Source organism: Seriola dumerili, unplaced genomic scaffold (genome assembly GCF_002260705.1).
Source record: "Seriola dumerili isolate Sdu_G_001 unplaced genomic scaffold, Sdu_1.0 BDQW01000478.1, whole genome shotgun sequence".
NCBI classification, from domain to species: Eukaryota; Metazoa; Chordata; class Actinopteri; order Carangiformes; family Carangidae; genus Seriola; species Seriola dumerili.
In genome coordinates, this window is record NW_019174733.1 from 5,111,026 (window position 1) to 5,131,526 (window position 20,501).

General features: G+C 39.4%; 1 protein-coding gene across 1 annotated transcript in view; it reads right to left on the reverse strand.

Annotated features, from left to right (window-relative positions):
* grid1 (glutamate ionotropic receptor delta type subunit 1) overlaps nucleotides 1-20,501 on the reverse strand; it is a 240,127-nt gene that overhangs the window by 69,909 nt on the left and 149,717 nt on the right. The window lies entirely within an intron of this gene.

Below are 20,501 nucleotides of genomic sequence, written 5' to 3' on the forward strand. Positions count from 1 at the left end.
CTCTGCTTGAGGGTACACAATCACACTCTTATACTTCTGAAACTGCCTCAAAGTCACTACTCACAGAAGGAGGAGAGGAAAGTGAAAACAAAGGTGAGGTGAGAAACCTGAAAGAAAAAGATTCTATGGCATATCATCCACATCTCTTATTGTATTTTCACTATTTGTTTTCTCATTTTAATTGAAACTTTTTCCTGTGGACTGCCGACTTAATTGCAGTGAACTGTCTTAAGCATATGAAGCATATGTGGACAAGAGGTACTGCAATTTCTTCTTAAAAACAAAGATTAAATGCTTCTGTTGCAGTTGATATGCACATGTTGGACAAATACAAAAAAGTTAAATCATTTAATAACTCTGATAATCACCTTTTACCTTCACTGACCTCAGCTGCAGTAAAAAAGCATATTACTGAAAGTTTGAATTTGACACAATTCAGCCTCTGCAAAGTCCTTTTTTAAAGTTTCAGTAGTAGTACAATGGATAAAATCGTGCAGATATAAGTCGGGAGTTAATTTTCACATGAAACATCAGAATGGGGAAAAATATGATCTCTGTGACTTTGACTGTGGCATGATTGTTGGTATGAAACAGACTGATTTAAATTTTTCTCAGACTGCTGATCTCCTCGAATTTTCACTCACAACAGTCTCTAGAGAGACTTTTTCTCAGAATGGTGTGAAAAACAATAAACATCCAGCGAGCTGCAGTTCTGTGGATGGAGACACCTTGCTGATGAGAGAGCTTAGAGGAGAATAGCTGACAGAGGATACGGTAACTCATAACCACTCTTCACAACTGTGGTGAGCAGAAAAGCACTTCAGAAAGCACAATGCGTCGAACATTGAGCCAGATGGGCTAAAACAGCAGTGGACCACGACAGATTCCACTCCTGTCAGCCAAGAACAGAAGTCTGAAAATGAAGTGGACACAGGCTCACTAAGACTGGACAAATGAAGACTGGAAAAACATAGTCTGGTCTGATGAATCTCAGTTTCTGCTGAGGCTCGCAGATGGCATCTGGCATCAACAGATCCATCCATGGATCAAACCTGCCTTGTGTCAACAGTCCAGGCTGGTGGTGTAATGGTGTAGGGGAATGTTTTCTTGGTACACTCTAGGCCCCTTCATACCAATCAATCATGGTTTGAATGTCTCAGCCTGTCTGAGAATTGTTGTTGACCATGTGAATCTCTTTGGATGGATGGATGGATGGATGGATGGATATTTTATTTAAACCCTAGGGGAAATTCATGTGTCCATTAGCTCATTGTTGATAATAATAATAATAATAATAATAATAATAATAATATTAATTAAATCGGTCCACTTCCTTTGGCTGAGGTGTTCTACAGCCTGATGGCAGTGGAAACAAAGGATCTCCTGAACCTCTCTGCTCTGCAGCGCAGTGAGATGAGACGTTTGCTGCACCTGTAGCTGCTTCTCTGTCCTGCCAGAATGTATCTCTCCACAACAGTCCTGAGTGAGTCCAGACTCCTGCCAAGCACAGACCTAGTCTTGTTTGTCCAGTCTCCTTGTGTTCATGTCGGACATGCTGCCGCCCAAACAGACTGCAGCATAAAAAAGTACACTGGCCACCACTGACTGATAAAACATTTGCAGCATTTCACTGCAGACATCAAAGGACCTGAGCCTCCTGAGGAAAAAGATCCAGCTCTGCCCCTTACAGTAGATGGCATTCATGTTCAGGGACCAGTCCAGTTTACTGTCCAGGTGCACACCTAGGTATTTATGGCCACAATTTCACATCTTCTAATAGCTACTTCCAGCATGATAATGCACCATGTCACAAAGCAGAAGTCATCTCAAACTGGTTTTATGAACATGCATTGGGATCAGAGAACTTCAGTGGTCTCCCCAGTCACCAGGTCTAAATTCAATAGAACACCTTTGGGATGTGATAGAACTGGATATTTGCAGCATGAATGTGCAGCTGACAAAGCAGCTGGAATTTTAGATAGCATTAAGCAAGGTAATTACAATAGCGCTCAGTGGCTGATGGTATGAGACTGTACATGTACTGGGTAGCCACCTGATGTAATGTAGATGTCTGTCAGTAAGAGGCAATGAACTCCTGAAAAAAAAAATCAAGCTCAAATCTAGTCTAAGTAAATAAAGGTAAAAAAAAAAAAAAAATCCCAGACATTGAATAAAGGATGCATTGAAACATTTGGCTTGTGACAGTCTTTCTTCCAGTATAAAAGCTCCTGCTGCCTCTAATCGTCAGTGGAGTGAACAGGGATATTTTGAAGTGAAAAGCCACGGAGAGTAAAAAGAAAACATGACGGCACCAGAAGAGAGACCGTAACAAACGACAAACAAGTACATCAGGTACATGGTGGTTTCTCCTAATAACCATCACTAAATAGAGCTCTTTTATTAATTGCTGTATTGTACCCAGTGGGTCTGTATAGAAGCTGTTTGCCTCTTCTCAGAAATCGAAGATGTCTTCATGCTGCTGAGTTTCACAGGTCAGCGTGAATAGAGAGGCTCTATGCACCACACTCTGCATGATTAGGCACATGTAAGCAAGATAAGTGGGTAGGAAAATAAGAAAAAAATAAGAAAAGAGGGCGCAAGAGAGGTAACTGTGGGAGGTTAGCTGGGCCAGAGATGAACATGAATCCTATCCTAATTATTTCCACACAGGGTGAGGCATAGCTGCTCAGAACACCATAGGGAAAGAAAGGGTGTTACGGAGAGTGGGAGTGTGAAAGTTTAAGACATAATGCTTATTCCAAACAGCAGTGACAGACAGGTAGGCTGCAGAGAAAAGGCAGAGGAGGAGGTGGCGTCAGTGGCACTTTGCCAACTACATCCCCTAACAATGGTGAGAGAGATTGTGATGAGATATATTATTTGTTTTCTGAAATGTTTAATCGGCTTTGTGTATACAACAATGGGCTGAGGAGAGCATGAATACTGGCATGTATGATACTTGATCCAGGACACAAGTACCTTTATAGAGCCTGTATAGACATTAATTCCTAGTAAACAACACTCTGGGGCAATTAAAGCAATGTCTGAATAGGCTGCAATTGTACAGACAATAAAATGGGAAAATGTGCTGTAAATAAAGCATTTCTGCATGCTTTTTTGTGTTCCCTCAAGACCACTGTGGTTACATCAAAGATACAAAGAGAGTTTTTGTCTAAGCAGTGGTTTATGTTGCTTGGAAGGAATCTAATTTGCCAGCATGCTCTGGTAGTGGCCTCAAGTAATAGTTACCCTGCTTTATAGCTGGCACAAGCTTTTCAATACACCTGAGAAACACTTTAATTTAATCTGTCTCATCAAGATCAATAAATGTGTCTGAACTGTGACTCTTTGGGACATACTGCCCGTTAATAGGCCACAATGATTTTTCTACAACCTCATATACGCAGTTTGGTGCACTGCTATACTTGAAATCAACTCTAATCAAGCCAGAGAGTCACAGCACTGCCAGAATGCGCAAAACCAACCCTCTTCCATACATTAACAGAAGGCTTAAAGGTCACAATATGAAAATACATTTTACACTAATGCAATCCTTTCCATACAGTATGGAGTGAAGTGCACATTGAGTGCTGTGAGAAAAAGAAAGATATGGGAAAGTGGGAGGAGAGGGGTTCCCAAAGCTGAGGAGAAGGCGGAGTTGTGGGAGAGGATAGAGGGTGCATGATCAAAGCCTATATTTTGAAATCACTTACTTCTCCATTAGTTTGATTAATGGCACCAGTCTCACAATCAGACAGAGGCAAGGGGCTTGAAAAATGATGCAATTACTGCTTTTTGAATAGAGGGCTGCAAAGGCCTGTTTGAAAGAAGGATCTTGAGGAGATTGTACAGGGCATCCTGGACAGCAGACTACCTCCTCTTCATCCATCTATACCCCTGCTGCCACACACCCTGAAGCCTCACAGCACTGCTATAACCCTTCCCCTCCAAAGGCGTCTCTCATCAGGCTTAGAGGCATGCTTCACTGGCCCTCTCTAAGCTGGGGGAGCATATTATAAATTGTGATTAATATGTATCTGCAGTATCTTTCAATGTTTGTGTCGCATTCCGTTTTAATGCTCCACTCCATTCCCTTAATGTAGGCTTTCTTTATTTCATTTTTTGACAACATGTATTTAAGCCACATTATGTAAACCTCTTGAGTGATCAGCTGTAATGAAAAAAGTCTCAAGTGCCACTTACAAAGATGTTTAATGAAAAACTCTGACAGTTATCTCTAAGGCTTTGAAATCAAGTCCACTTTAACTGGGTGTAAATAATTACACATAATGCATACAACAAAGGAAACTGCAATATCTACTGTTTATACCATACCTAGAGTAGTTGGATCTGTGTTATATAAGAACAACAGAAGACAAGTTATTTTGCCCTAATGTAAGGTGAGGCCAGTGTAGGTTGGAAATTTGGCAAAAAGGGACAAACCTGGTCTGTGCAATTTAATATAGATAATTTGACAATACAGGTCACCTGATTCAAAGATTTACAAAAGGATCATTCACACAGACTTTTCATCTGGACATGAACCTATACGAACTTCACACTGGATATCATTGGCACAATAACACCCCCACTGTCCAATTCTAGCTGCTTTATGAGCCACTGTGTGTGGAAGGCAGTCTACAGGACACAAGGCAACAAATTGGTCAGTTAGATTCCAGTTTACCACCAAGCCCCGTCACTGAACTGCCAAGAGAATGTCAGGGAGAGATAAAGAATGAAAGGAGTAAAAGGAACGAAAGAAACACACACAAGGCAAGAGGGTCATGTACAGAGGAATTCCTACTCGTCAAAGTCTATATAATCCGTTGCACTGGAGTTTTCAGCTGAATGCAGCAGGTACATGACAACTCTTCTGGTAAGTGGAAAGGGCAGAAAAACCTTTACTGCTTTTCGTCAGTTTTTAAATGCCACCCAGTCGGTGCAGTTGTGGACAATAACTACCTTTAGCCACCTCTCTGTTGTAACTATGATTACATTTTGTGCTCCATGGGTGTGTCCTCATTATGTATATAATGAGACAGCAGATGTCTATTTTCCACCAAGTTTAGGAGACCTCTGAACTCGATCCGTCATGCTACACCAGTGTGTGAGGCTGCATGACTGCTTATGAGTGTCTACATGCATCTGTGCAAAAATATTCACTAAGATTTTATGAAACATGGAGATAGAGAAAAGAAGTGAGAGCAATTAATGAAAAGCTGTGGGGAGCACCCTTGGGAGAAAAGTCAATAAGAGTTGGGAAGGGCAGATGAATCAAACCAAAAACAAAAAGAAGCGAGTTTTATGTAATACATTTCTAACATTGTCCGAATTTTAATTTAACAGTGTTCTAAATATTTCCACTTTGAATTAACTACATGATCATGAGTAAGTGTTGGCACAATAAATCAAACAACATTCTTGGCAGAGAGTGACACTGGAGTTCAAAATATGTCTCTCTGTGCTCATTTATACATTAGCATTTACAGTGATTCTCTCATGAGTGCTCTTTGCGTTTGGGTTTTTACAGCAAAATCAGTTAAGGATTTCATTCAACGCTTCCAATGCATTGCAAATATGCTACTGCAATTGTAGAGGCACTCGCAGCCCTATGCAACTCCCACAGGCGTGTGGGATAAAGCAGCTTTCAGTACTGAGGTGGTGATAACCTGTTGCCCAAGTAATAGCTTCATTGAATGATTGGGAGAATCCATAATACCCATGATTATGGATATTTGAGAATATATATTCCTTTTGGAGTTGTTGGAATTTGATAATAGATGAAATGATGTGTTACTGTAAACTGCTAACTGTGAATGTTGTCTCTAAATAGCACTAAATTAGAACAGTTTCTTGTTTATTTGTGAATGTCTTCATAACCAAAAAACTTGAGGCAAACGAACAAGTCAGAAAAAGCTGCAATATCAAGCTGCCGTGGAAATTTCCTCAAGACATAAACTGCCTGATACATGAGCAAGATACTGAAAAATACCTACATAAAATGATTTATGTTCCTGGTGTATTTTTGGAAAATCTCCCTTTTATAAACTGCACATTCTTATGGACACTGAGAACAGGTTATAGTCCCTGCATATCTCCACCTACAGTAGTTAGGCATAAATGAGATGCAGTGTATGGCCACATCTTCCAAATGTGGGTGTTAACACAGACCTGCGAATGAGACATCAAAGGAACAGATGAATATGCATGTGCACATGTTGAACACTGACTCATACATACTTGTGCAAGAGCAAAATAAGGAAAGGGAAAAAGTAAGCAAGTAATACAGGTGCAGAAAGAGAAAAGGGACACCTGAACTGCTATTCAGGTATTTATATTCTTTTCACTCGGGCTGTACTTTAATTGAACATTCTCTCCAGAGCTTTTGGACTGTGATAGGCTGTGTGCTGGGTACCAATGCAGTACTTGTTTTCCAAGTGGTTGGCTTTGCAATTACCCTTATAACTCTTACTGTATTTGGAGTCTGCCACTTGGGAGCCAGGCAATAATCCTGAGCCCACAGCAACAATTTCACAGAGACAGAACTTTCCAACAATATTGTAGGGTTTTGGTATAATTGCATCTCATATTATGCTGCAGGGAGACAAATGTACAGAGTGATAAAGCTATTAACGTATACAGACAAAGTAACTGTGTTTTGCCTATTCCAATTCAACAAGAATATGAACTACATGAGTGTTTTGCAAAAACTTAAAAATGGCTCTGATGCCTCTGCAACACCAAAAAATAATTATTGGACATACAATGAACTTAACACTTTCTAACCAGCTGAAGTTTGTGCTCCAGTCCTCATGTTGGCTGATTTACAAAAACAGACACAGAACAACAGGCTGTGAGGGAGCAACTCTGCTACTGCTGCTGTTTCTGACACTTACGTACAACTTTAGAGGTCACCAGATAAATGAGATAGGCTTCGCTGGGTGCCTTTTATGAGATTAACTGTTTTCCCTCCTGAAGAAATAAGAATTGCCCAAGAGGTTTACTGTTTCAATAATGCTAAGCATGACTCATAATCACAAACATCAATCAAAGTTTATTACCCTCTGTCAAGAAAAGAATGTGTTTTGGGTGCTGCCACTAAAATACATAATACGGAGAAAAGTTTGTGTTCTATACACTTGACTGTATTTAATATATCCTTTTCTTTCTAAGCAGGAACATAAAGGACAAGTTCAGAGTGATCACAGAGGCTAAGAACTAGCTTCAACTGCTCCAGTGCCAATAGTGTTGTTTTCATCACCTTCCTCATCATCATCATCATCATGATAATCACCTTTACCAACAGCTCCACTGTCATCAGTAACACAATGCTCGAGTTGTTTACCCTTTGAAGGCCCTTCCCCACATTTTAAAAAGTCTCCTGACATTGATTAATGTGAAGGGATAAGCCATCACCTCAAATAACACCACAGTTTTAATTCTCCAGCATTACTTATGAAAAGGCAAATTATTTATGAAAAGCTCTTTAACTTCAGCAGATGAATCATACTTGTGCAAGTAATAACAATCCATCAAGTAAAGAGCTTGCCAACTGCCCCGGTTTCAATTTTAATACCAGAGTTTCGATATACAACCATTTCTCTTGCTTATTCTGCCCTCCCATGAAATATGATACCTGAAGAGGTGGTTTTATTTAGATTTTGGTGGAATGAACTACTTTGTTATAAAACGCTGTGCCGTTGGAGGTTACCTATTGTATGCATAGGAAAATACATCCTGAATATTTCAAACTCACGGCCATGGAGTGTTGCTGAGTTTCACACAAGCTCCCTGGAGGTACCCTTAATTGATCATGGACAGAGAGGGAGCCATCTATTATTTACCTGTCAAACTGGAGCATTTATTAATCACGCAAGGCAATTAATATTTTCTCTGCGTGCACTACAGTTTCATCCTGCTCCATGGTAATAAAACTTGGCTTATTATGGATAAATCACTCTGAGTTGCTGAATTTAGTCATAGCCAACTAAATTGTTTTTGCTTTAAGCCAGGGATGGGATTGGAAATTATTTGTTGGAGTATACAAAGGCCACAAAATGACACACAACAACACATCTGCTACTGTTAGCCTCTATCATTGTTTGTACTGTACTGTGACTATTTTCATGTAAAGATAGGGGTGGGCGATATGGCAAAAATATCATATCACGATGTTCTAAAAATAAAATCACGAGTTCGATTTTATCACGATCTTAAATTGGAAAAAGAAAAACAGACAATTTAGGCCAAAGAACCTTTCTTAACAGATTTTATTTCAAATAGTCGCAGTTTTGCCTGCATGTGCAAACAACGTAAAGTTTAAGGTAAACAACAACAACATCCTAATAAAGTGCCCTGTTGCAAAAGTAGTAACAGCAAGTAAAATATCAATCAAAGACATTACTGACAGTTATTTAAAGAGGATTTATTTATCAAAACACTAAATAGCTTATTGAAACGCAAAAATACAAACTAAAGTGACTGTGGTTATCTCTTTTAGTGTAACAGTTGCTAGTGCTAGTGCTTTAGTGCTTCCTCTGCAGGTGATTAAACAGGTTCGTCGTGTTACCACCCAACGTGCGAACGGTTTCTGTGCAAACTTTGCAAATTACATTTGCTTGCGCTTGATCAGTTGCGGAAAATCCAAACCAATTCCATATAATGGAGGTGGAATCTTTTTAGCGACCAACTCCGTTGGGCTTTCAGCCATCGCTCTCCATGTGCTACCGCTACACACACAAACAAGGAGGCGGGTAGGAAAGCGCGTCACTGCCCGTAATTCGCTATGATGCGTCGGTGCATCAGCATAGAACTGCAATTTATAGAATGTGCCCTAGACGATCCCACGATCTCTGCAGTTTGAAAGATCGTCTTCACGTTGTAATCCTTCACGATCTAATATCGTCATATCGCCCACCCCTATGTAAAGAGTGTATGAATCTATACCATAATGTGTCTGTCTGTAACACAACCAGAGAGATGACAGAACAAATAGAGAGTATTAAAGAACAAAACAGGTTTGCACAGAGGAGGAGGAAATGGAAGGAAATGAACAGAAAGAGAAATGGAGACATTGACAAAAGTATACAGTACAATAAGAGAGGAGACAGAAGGAGATGAGGTTATGAGGGGAAAAAAGCAAGGGCAGAAAGATAAAGTGCCCATGTTGAGAGAAACATGAAACCATTAAGATGGGGAAAATACAAAGAGGAAAAGAGGGAATGTCCTGTAACAGGGACAGAAGGGGAAAGAGAGACAAAGAGAGAGAAGAGGATGGAACAGAGGGCAGAAGAGGATGAGATGTCGTACAATGATAGATCGTTTTCTGGCAGGCTCAATTTGTCATGCTGTTATTGGGAGGAAAATGGAATAGAGGAACAGCAGGGAGGGTCAGAGGGAGAGGACAGGGGTCCAGAGGTGGGAGCGTTAAGCCTGGTGGGAGCAACGCCAGTGGACGGTAAGCGAGATAAACTCCACACCTCCTCACCTCTGGCCTCTAAACAAATGATCACTGAGGTTACAGTGATCTGATGACTGCATCCCAGAAATCAGAGTCCCAGTAACCATACACTGGTGGACTAGTTACTGTTTGTCCATGTGTGTTTTTGAGATTAATTAATTAATAATTGGTGGATTTGGGCAAACTGGAAACTCATCCTGCACTTTACTGGTATGTGTTGGGTGATTTATTTTGCTGTCATTTGGGTATTTAAAGACGCACGTTGAAAAAAAAGAAGAAGCGGAAATTAAACAAACTTTATACATCATGATCAGTTTACTAATCATAGGGAGGAGTACTCAGCCAGTGAAAGCAGCTGCATAGTGTCCTCTGTGACTCTAGTGGAGCTTTGTTGAGGGTGAGAAAATAACCTTGGTGATGTAACAAGGTTGGGCTTGGAAATTCAAATTTATTACAGGGGGTATGAAGCTTGAAAGACATGGCCATTTATGAGACAGGAATGGTATAACAAACAATGCTTTTGAATTGAATGATGGTATAATATAGGTGTTGGGTTCATTTTTATATTGTAATGCAACACTTAATCCTGAGAGTCGACCTTAAAGAGTTTGTTTCATGTTTCAGCACCAAATAGCACCCTTAAATCCCCACATTTCTTCAAGATCTTTTGAGTTTCAAGACATCAACACAGTCCACAATTTTTATTTTGCAGTAGAGTTTTTGGTTAGATTAATCACACAAAGTGGGTTTCTATGTGTGCACTACAGTTTGCCCTTGCTCCATGGTATTAACTTGGCTAAGTATAGACACCAAACTGAGTTACTGGGATGAAAAAAAATGGAAAATATGGGTATTTGAGGTACTTTTGGGTAATATATATATTTAAAAAATCATGGCATATAGCTTGCATTGGCACACATGTTAAAAAGCTATATAATAATATATTGCAGCATTACATAACAAAGATATGCAAATACATACATACAAATCTTTTTATGTGAGGACTTTACAGCAATATTCTAATGTTTAAATAAGTGTAGAAATATAAACTGTGCTACCCTTTATACTTGGATATATATATATATATATATATATATATATATACACAGTATATATTCATGTTCTGAACTTAAAATAGGTTCTTAAATGGGCTCATCTTTCCCATGAACTGAAGAGGATTTTTGTTCTAAGGAACAATGCGATCAAAAATGCGATTCCAGACTGCACCTATCCTTTGTCGATACAGTACAGATAATCTTGATACCAAATAAGCTCTCATTATGTTTCCTCTGTTTAAAACTTTACCTGGACTCCCCTGCTAAGTCCCAGCCATCTCTAATGTGTTGCTGTGTTTTGTCACATCTATAAACTCTCCCAGCCTCCCATTCCAAATGATGCCACTCGACCAGTAACACACTGTGGCCTTCATTTGTCATGTCTAATTGAATCTTCTGGGTGGGTGCAAGTGTTTCTTTTTATCATGCTGGAAAAAAAACCCAGAAAAAATTCAGGCTGAGAAGTACTTTTGGAGCTTTTTAATTATACCTGGCCTCACTCATTAGCACTAAGGGAGGGGGTGTAGACAGAACTGGCAGTGATGGATCTAGGGAAGGAATGAGGGGTGACGCAGTGAAGGTGTGCATGTGTTTGGGCGTCCTTCTGTGTGTGTGCATGAATGCAAAGGCTGTTGTTTGTGCCAGCACTACGGTCCCCTGCACCAACACCATGCTCTCTGTGTCAGGTTAATGAGTCATGCTGGGATAAACACTTCCAAGTCATGGCCAGCTTTATTTTTTCTGAGGGAGCAGCAAAGTCCAAGTGCCAAGAAACAACTGTGCTGCAGGCTGGAATACTCTGAAAAATGTGAGGTGAAAAAAGGGACTCGGTAAAATGAGTACAGCTACAAGGCTTTACTGATCATCATGATTTTTGATACTGTCTCATATCTTAGTAAGTTGTGTCATCCGTAAAAGAAGAAGAATGGTGGCAAAAACTGGAGCAACAATAAAGGTGAGGGGAAAAAATTGGAAAAGTGAGCAAAAGAAGAAATACTGGGCACAGGAAATGAAGACAGTCTAGACACAGGGGATATATATAAGAGGTGCTGTGGGTGGAAAGTGGTTTTAGACCTTTTGCCCGGTTTGATTACAAGTTAAAGTGCCGCAGATAATAAGAAGGGGTAACGTTTGGTTTGAAACATAGCAGATAAGACTAAGTAAAAAAATTTTTTAACTCAAATTCTGCCACTTCTTGTGTGTCTGCAGTCTATTATTGGGATATGTAAAAAAAAAAAATGGTTTGTGCACCATGTCAACATTACATTAAAGGGATTGCAGTCTTCAAACAGTCCTTTTTCTCTCAATGTTTTCAACCTGTGACACTGACTGACAAAACAATTGGAAGGACACAGAAATGTTACACAGTGAGAGCTTACTGTCAAGAGTCATCTATGGCTTTCAAGTCAGAAAGATGTGGATGAAAGTGTGGGGGAGACTTGCATGCATGTACGTGTGTGTGTGTGTGTGTGTGTGTGTGTGTGTGTGTGTGTGTGTGTGTGCGTGTTGTGCCTCAGAAGCCGTCATGTCAACAGCACTAAACTCCCAAAGCAAAGGAAACGATCATTGCTGTCTTTTTCCTATGCACCCCATAATAACATGTCAACTCAGGCCGCTTTTAAATCGCCATCCACAAGCATTTGTGACAATAAGATGGAAGAGTCCTTGACATCAAAACACAATTTCTAGCAAGGGCAAATGTGTTTATTACATCTCCCACTCACGTGTCACAAGGGTCCATTTTTAATCAGTAATTCATGGTCTCAAGTCTTGACAAGTTAATCTGTTTCCAACACCACAACCTCATATGGCGCGCAGTCAGATGGGTTCACAGAAATGTTCTGAAAGCCCTTCTGTGCATTTGTTGTTGCTCAGAAAAGAGTTGCAGCAAAGTCACTATTTCACTGTTAGGTGGTAATATTTTGTTAAGAGGACATAAAAAAAATGAGTGGACAAAACAAACATGGATGATTGTGTACTGAAATAAATCATTTTCAACATCAAACCATGTTTGTTCAACTTATTCTGGGACAAGACAAGCAAGTAAAAGCATGTTTCATGCCACAGGTTTGCTGAAAACCGTGATTGCATTCATATTGCCTCCTTCTCTCTGAAATAAATATTTGGATGTTGAACAAGATGTTCCAGTTGGTAGAAATAAAGTGAGATTAAGGAAAAAGCAAAATACTCAGCTACAACATAAAAGAAGGCACAAGGAAAATATAGAGTAATCTATTATCACCAGTCTAGCAGGCGACTCTATGTGTGTCTTGAATCCTTTGGCAGTTCACATGGAGCCCTGATGACACTACTGGGAATGTCTGCTTTAAAAAAAATGCTTTTCTTCAGGATGGAAAAACCAAATATACAGAGAAAAAGAAGTACAATTTTCATCATACTGTGACAGATTCAGGATATCTGTATTTCAATCTGATGTTTTTTAACAAAGTTGAGTAATGATAATGTTTACTCTCAAAGACAGGTGGTGTATAAGACAGTATATCCTCCACAGTTGAGACAGCAGTTCTGACAATTTTTCATTGCTGCGTAAACATAACTCAAAAACAAAGCAGCTAAGACTGGCTGAAAATGTCACAGTCTATCATTTAAAGGAATTTAGGAGAAAAACATTTTTGAAATAGTGTTAAAATACAACTAACAATAAAGAGTGTTAATTATCGGAAACGCTTGAATGGCCTTACCAAATCAAAATGATCATAATAATTAGATTTTCTGTGCAATATGTCAGTATTTTCAAATGTCATCAGATGATCTTGCAGTGAGTGCTGGAGGCGACTTTTCATTTAGGTTCAAAAGGAGAGATGATAACAAGGTACAACATCGTCTATTTTTTTTAGAAAAACAAACTGCACCTCCCTCCAGCTGAATTCATTTCAGCTGTCACTGTAGCAGGAAGGTATGATAAAGCTGTGAACAAGTTTTCATCTTTCCCACATTAGATGTGCAACCTGGGAAGCATTCACACTTTCATAGGCTACAGATTAAAATGCTTACAGCTGTCAAAATGCATCCCTTAATTATCACTGAACACAATAGCCATCTTTTCCGACTGGCTTTAAAATCCTCCTTTCTTAAATAGGTAGGTTTTCTGTCGGCTACTGCACTCAGGCCCGGCCTCTCAGCACTCTCTTCACTGCCATCTCGTCTATTAGATTCTGCCCATTACTGTTTCATGCAGCTGTGCTTTATTATGTTGGAGCCCCTTCTAGCTCCCCATCTTTTACTCATCTTTGACCTTTCCTCCCTACATCCATCTCCCCATCCTTTATATCTCTCTCTGCCTTTGTATCCCTTCTAGTTCTGCTCTTTCTCTCCCTCTGTGTTCCTGCCTTCCTCTCTTTACCCTCCTGCCACCCTATGCAGCATCTCTTTCTCCCTCTCACGTTCCCTGGCAGCAGGCAGCAGTGCTTGTCACTCTTGTAAGTTGGTGTAGCCGCGACACAGGAGGCAGACTTCACCAAGTCTCTGCTCCATCTATCAACTGGCCTGCAGAGCTGGCATGCCAACTGACTGCACCCATTCTGTTTCCCCCTCACATCAACACCTTAAGGAGGACACCGTCCTACGAGCATAGTGAGAGCAGATGCAATAAGGACTCAGGAAGCATTTCACTTATATTACGTTACAAAGGCTGATGCAGACTAAAATGCTCCCAGGCCTATGAGACTTAATCCATAACTAGAACTTGAAAAGCTGCAAGCTCACTTACTAATAATAGTACACTTGAGTATATATTACTCATATTATATTCTTAATATTAACATGTAATAGTCTCAATATTAAGACATACTATTCATTTTCAGAATTCATATTCAGTACTGGTATTCCAATTGCTTAAAGCATTTTAATCAGTGTTGGTAAAAATGATCTCCTTCCTCCAAAAGCAAGAGCCCAGAGAGCCAAAAATCTAATTTGGGTGTCTTAGAGATATATAGCTTGGACCTGCACTGTTGACAGTTAATTGGAGAGTGACTTTGGTAACTCATAAAACGTGTCAAGTTTTCATACCTAAATGTGCATAGTTTTATGTAATACAACCCAAGGACACAGAAATGGGACAGTTGAAAGCTTAAAATTCCACTTTATGGCTCTCTAAAAGGCTCGCGTGACTCAAGTGAAGCTCCCCTATCATGAAGGAAACAGACAGTAGTTGGGTGTCAGGAACGAGGTGGCACTGAAGCTGACAGAAGACGCTGCATCCTCTCATGGCTAAAGTGAACAAGAAACGAGATGGCAACTGTCTGGACGGGAGAAAACAAGAGCCCAGAATTTCAGCATAAAGCCACAGACACTGTCAATGACATATGCATCACGTTGGAAGTATGAGAAACGACTGTGGCCTGAGAGTAGACTGGAGAAGTGACAACTGACTTGTGACAGAATGTGTTACTCAGGGAAGTAGGGCATCATCAGAGCAGAAGAAGAACAGAATAGAATATGTGACCTAGGATGACTTTTGCTAATGCACTTATGTCCTTTAATATGAGTCAGGCGAATTACGAACTTGAAATTAAAAGTTATGAATATGGTCTAGCTATATTAGTCTTTGATGAACTGTCAGCCAGACAAAGGTGACTCTTTTTCATCTGCCCAATGCATATTGGGACATTATTTCCTCACCTCCATCCGACCTTGCAGAGGAAAAAGCAGGCATGGATACACATGTAAAACTCCCTTCCCACCCCCCACCCACGCCCCCCGACCCCACCCCCCACACACAGGAGTAAGATACCCAGACTGAAAGTGATGGGGCCGAGTTGTTTGTAGTGGTTTTGTGTCTCAGTTGTCATTTTGCATCTCTTTGTAGTCATTTAGAGTTTTTTTTCGTTGTGGTGTTTTGCAGCTCTTTGTAATCATTCCATGTCTGCAGTTGTTTTGCATCTCTTTGTCATTTTGCATGTCTTTGCAGCAGTTTTCTGTAGTTTTTAAGTTCATTTTGTGTCTCTTTTTAGTTGTTGTCATTTTGCATTACCTTGTAGTTGTTTTGCATTTGTCGTCATCTTGGATCTCTTGTGGTCATTGTGGGTCTCTTCATAGCTGTTTTTCTTCTTATTTTGCATCTCTTCATAATGGTTTAGACCCTAGTTATTTAGTGTCTCGATAGTCATGTTGCATCTCTTTGTGGTCGTTTTGCATATCTTTGCAGCTGTTTTGCATTGCTTTTCTGTCATTTTGTGTCTCATTTTGCCTCTTTTTTGTAGTTGTGTTGAATCTCTATCTCTGTGATAATTTCTTTTGCATTTCTTTGCAATTGTTTTGTGTGTTTTTGTGAATATGTTTAATGAAAGAGTAGGACAGAGCAGAAGAGAAAATAACGGAGCTGAACCAACTGTGAAAATCACAACTGACAAATTCAGAAAAGAGCAGGAAACGGAGCACATCTCTGTGGTGAACAGCACCGCTACACTTCTACAGAAGATAAATTTCATATAGTTTCAGTAACAATACTCAACACTGCCTTACCACATTTTGTCATACCTTGCACAAACCGTTTGAGACGATCAATACCAATAATCCCAGTAATTAACCACATTTTATCATTGATAACCATCATGAAAAAAGATGAATTCTTGATCAGTCGACTTCTGTCACCATGGCAACTTTGCTTTTTCCTTTCCTGCTGAAACAGTTCAGGAGTACTTAACTCTCTGAGGCCTCATCATCATTTTCTATTCAGATATTAGCATATTTACATTTTCTCCCCAGCATCTCTGGTGGGGAGCAGGAACGCTCTGTGACAACAGTTACCAACATATTAATGAAGCTTTGGTGAATTAACAAATCTCCACCAGTTCCAATATATTAACATATTCACAGGAGCATTTGGGAGCTGTGCTGAATGTGAAGCTGTGCTTATTTCTTAGTCCCCGAGATGCCTCATGTTAATTGTATAAGGAATAATAAAGAATATAATTGATGTGATTAAATGCGATCTTATGAGAAGAAAAGATATCTGCAGCATTCTGTGTATGTGGACCTAATTCACTGGAGTACAGAAAAAGATCAAAGCCGTATATCATTAATGAAACTTGAAAGCCTTGATGTTTTCACAACCTGTTCACTGATTTATTTGTCTACAAGTGCTTCACTTTTATATTAATGGTAGAGCATTTAAAGAGGATGAGCGGAATGTAAGTGAGGTTTTTGAGTTGCTGTTAGTCAAGGCTCTTTTCTACATTTTTTTATATTTTATTTGGAGTTTTTCCAATCTGTAAAATACACAGAAAAAAGGATTAAAAGAACAGGAAAAACAAACACCCAAAGCCCACCCACCCACACGAAGGCCAGAATATATAAAACATCTTATAAAAGTGTTAGAAAACTGTACATGAATACCAAAAAGCTGAGCAGGCAATACCTACTGCTATGGCAACAAATGTCCAAAAAGGTATTCATGAACCATAGGAAACCACAAACAGTCAGAACAACAATGAATGAACAGATAAATACATGGAGTCTGATAGACCTTGTTAGACACCCTTCTCTCTAATATATTCCACAAAGGGTCTCCAAATATTTGCAAAGTTGGAGTAACAATTAGACAAAGTATCTTAACTCTCCAAGTACAAACAGGAAATCATATACTGAGCCATTTTTTATAACAAGGACAGGATGAAGATTTTCTATTCCCTCAAAATAAAACTTTTAGCCATAACCATGTCAAATATGAGAGCCAGTTAACGCTCATACGGTAGTTGAAAGTAGTATTCAGAACAGCCTAATACAGCAAAATTACAGTCAGGCACGACTTGCCTCCCAAGTATTCCTCTGTAGCACTGAAATATCTCCTCCCAGAATTTATGCATTTTAGAGCATGACCAGCAGAGGTGACTTAAAGTCCCATCCTCCAACTCACATTTGTCACATTTAGAGGAAACGAAGGGGTAGCTCTTATTCAGCTTGACCTTTGAATAGTGTATAAGGTGTATAGTTTTAAATTGTATGAACTGAAGTCTCACATTAACAGAACAATCCTTAATTCCACTCAGCCCTTTTTTCCTAAAGAGGTATTTCAGAGCCACTTTCCCTGCCGCATGCATCATTGAGATTTTCAGAGGAGATATTCTCCTTAAAGAGAGCGACCAACTGGGATATTACATGTTTTTTGGCAGAGACAGTAGAGAGAGACAGGAAAGGCAGGCTGAGAGAGAGACAGCACAGGGCCCGAGCTGCACTTGAAGCTGGGCTGCTGCGGTCAGGACCTTGACATGTGGTACGCACTCTACCAGGTTAGCTACTGGGGCGACCTGACTGTGATATTAAATGTTTGCAGGTGGGAGTTAGAGACATGCATTCATTATAGGCCTGCTGCAGGGGTAAGATGTCAGACTGTGCTAAAAACTGTCTCATAAACTTTCTCATTTGCAGGTAGCAGAAAAGGTGACTGTGAGGGACACTGAATCTATATTTTGATTGATCTTTTGATGATTATGAACATAAAAATTGTTTACAGGTACTTTTCTGCCCATCTGTGGAGAACAAAATGAGTTTGACCTGGAATGAAATTATGATTATTATAAAATGGCACGTATATGGAGGTATCTGTGACATCCAGTGCCCTCTTAATTTGTTTTTCTTCAGTATTTTATAGAAAGATTAAATGAATCAAAGCTGAAAAATTGGGATATACATAGATAAACGTCTTGATGATATTAGGTTTGAAAAGGTGTTTTTTTTTGTTGTATATTTGAGGACAAAAACAATTATGTGCTCATTCCATCAGATATTCTTTTTGAAGGGAAAGGGTATTGTGTTGTGGGTTGTCTGCAGCCTTAATGTTACCAATCTAGCAAATGTTTTTAAGTCCATCTATAGTGAGTCTCTCTCAGAGTTACTCAGCCCTAAAAGAGTTCCTGAAGGCTGGTGTAATGTTTGTTGCTGCCACAAAGAAATTCATGACAAAAATAATTCATGACATCTCCTGACATCTTGACTTTAGAAATGTCATCATTGTGAAAATGATGTGACCCTGATATCACATGTATGTGTGATGACTATGTCAGTTTTTTAGCACTGCAGTACATACAGCACAGTACTGTCATGTGTCAGGATTCTCTCTCTTTCTTACAGTGATCTTTAAACGCAAGTGAGCTCCAAATGCAATAAAATGACAAAATATTGAAATATATCTGATATTCTTTATTGGCAAGCATTTTTTATACATCATCATAATTTTTTTTAGTTCCTTCCATCTATACTCTAGCAATAACTCATCCTCACTAAATAAGATGGATACGTTTACTTATGGTGGCCTATAGAAATGTCATAGCTCAGAGCTTAGGTTTAGTCTTTCTTTCATGGGAAGTGACATTAAAGGAAATGTGAAAAGGTTTTGCACCAAGAGATCTCAGTGTTCTGGGAATGAGCAAATTGAAATGAAAAAAAACCCAAACAAAACAAAATCAAACACTGTCCTCAATAAAACCTTTGTTTCTTTAAAGGAAAAATTTAAAGTCAAGGCTTTTTGAAGAATATGCATATTATATGCTGTTATATAATTATGTTTATTAACTCTAAATGGACATTTAACATATTTTAAATTTATATAGTCAAGTAAATTTTCTGTACAGATCCAACTCCTCCTGCTGATTCAAATTATATGAAATTTGTGGATCTTATTTTTGTCACATGCTGACACATCACAGATGCTTTACAAGATCAATTTTAATTTGTATTATAGATTTTTCATGTGAGCTGGAAAATCTTCAGTCTTTCATAAGTGTTTCAGTGTCTTAACCATGAACTCTAAAGTGCTTCACTGATTTCAGCTGCTACAGTTAGCAAACATGTGGAAGGAGCAAATAGAGGAAAGGTTAGTAACAGCTTCCAAGTTTGAACAGCATGAGCTAAGATAAGACACAAATCCTCTACGGCTCCACACAATTGACTTTGTTTTTGTTGAACTTTGCCTGGGGTTATATGCAATGCTGCTGATCAGAACAGTAAATACACTCCCTTCCTTAGCAGTGCAGGGAGACTGAGTGAATGTTTTACTGTAGAAATACTGTTTCTTCTGTCCAAAGATATATTTGTAACATTTGATGCAGAATATTGGCACCTTAAATGTGGTTTTCTTTGGGCCAACTAAATATCAAAGGCAAGACACATCTCAGTCTGATCTCTGCCATCTGCTTTGGGTTTTGTCAGAACCACATGAGTGCAGATGGGTTGTAGTTACATCTTATTTTAACAGTTTTGACATGGGAAAGGTCACTGGTGTGGTAGTGGCAAGTTCCCAATGTAAACTGTTGAAGAAAAGTCCTTAGATTGAAGTTTGCTGTACGGAAGTAAGTTTAATGGTATCCCAGGATACGGTGAGCCAACTGACACAGAGCGGGTCTGAGGCAGTAGACTGACCCCGAGTGTAGGGCAGGGGCCCAGTTATACAGAGAAAGACAAAGGAATGGACACTGTATTTGCATATACCTGGGGTTACAGACATTTGGTCAGACAGGAAAGGAAGTTTATAACAAAAGATAATGTTTATCAAGAGTAGTGTAGCACCTTGGTTCACGTTATAGGGGGTAGGGGGTAGGGGGTTGGATCAGCATATATATGGATAGGGCAGGCAGGGCCCCTAGACTGAATTAACATTACAGGTAAGATGTTGTTTAGTAAGATGTTGTTAAGACAATGAAGTGTTGGTGATGTAAGGGGAAGACAGACGGTGGGCGAGAATAAACAGGGAAAGGTGGTATCTCCTTGATCAAGGATCAAGGAGTTAACTCAGTGGGGTTGTAGGGTTGTTTCTAGGTGCTAGCCAGTCTATACTAAAGGATGTGTATTTTCTTCCTCAAAACTAAGTTATCTTCTTTAAAAGATCTGTTCATTTCTCAGTTCAGTGGCGCTGCCTGTCAGTTGCGAGCGAACGTGCAGATGTTACATTGTTTTATGGATTCCTGCCCTTGGGTCAACACTCCTTCTGACGCCCCTACTGTAGTGCGTATTTCTGTGGATTCAATAGC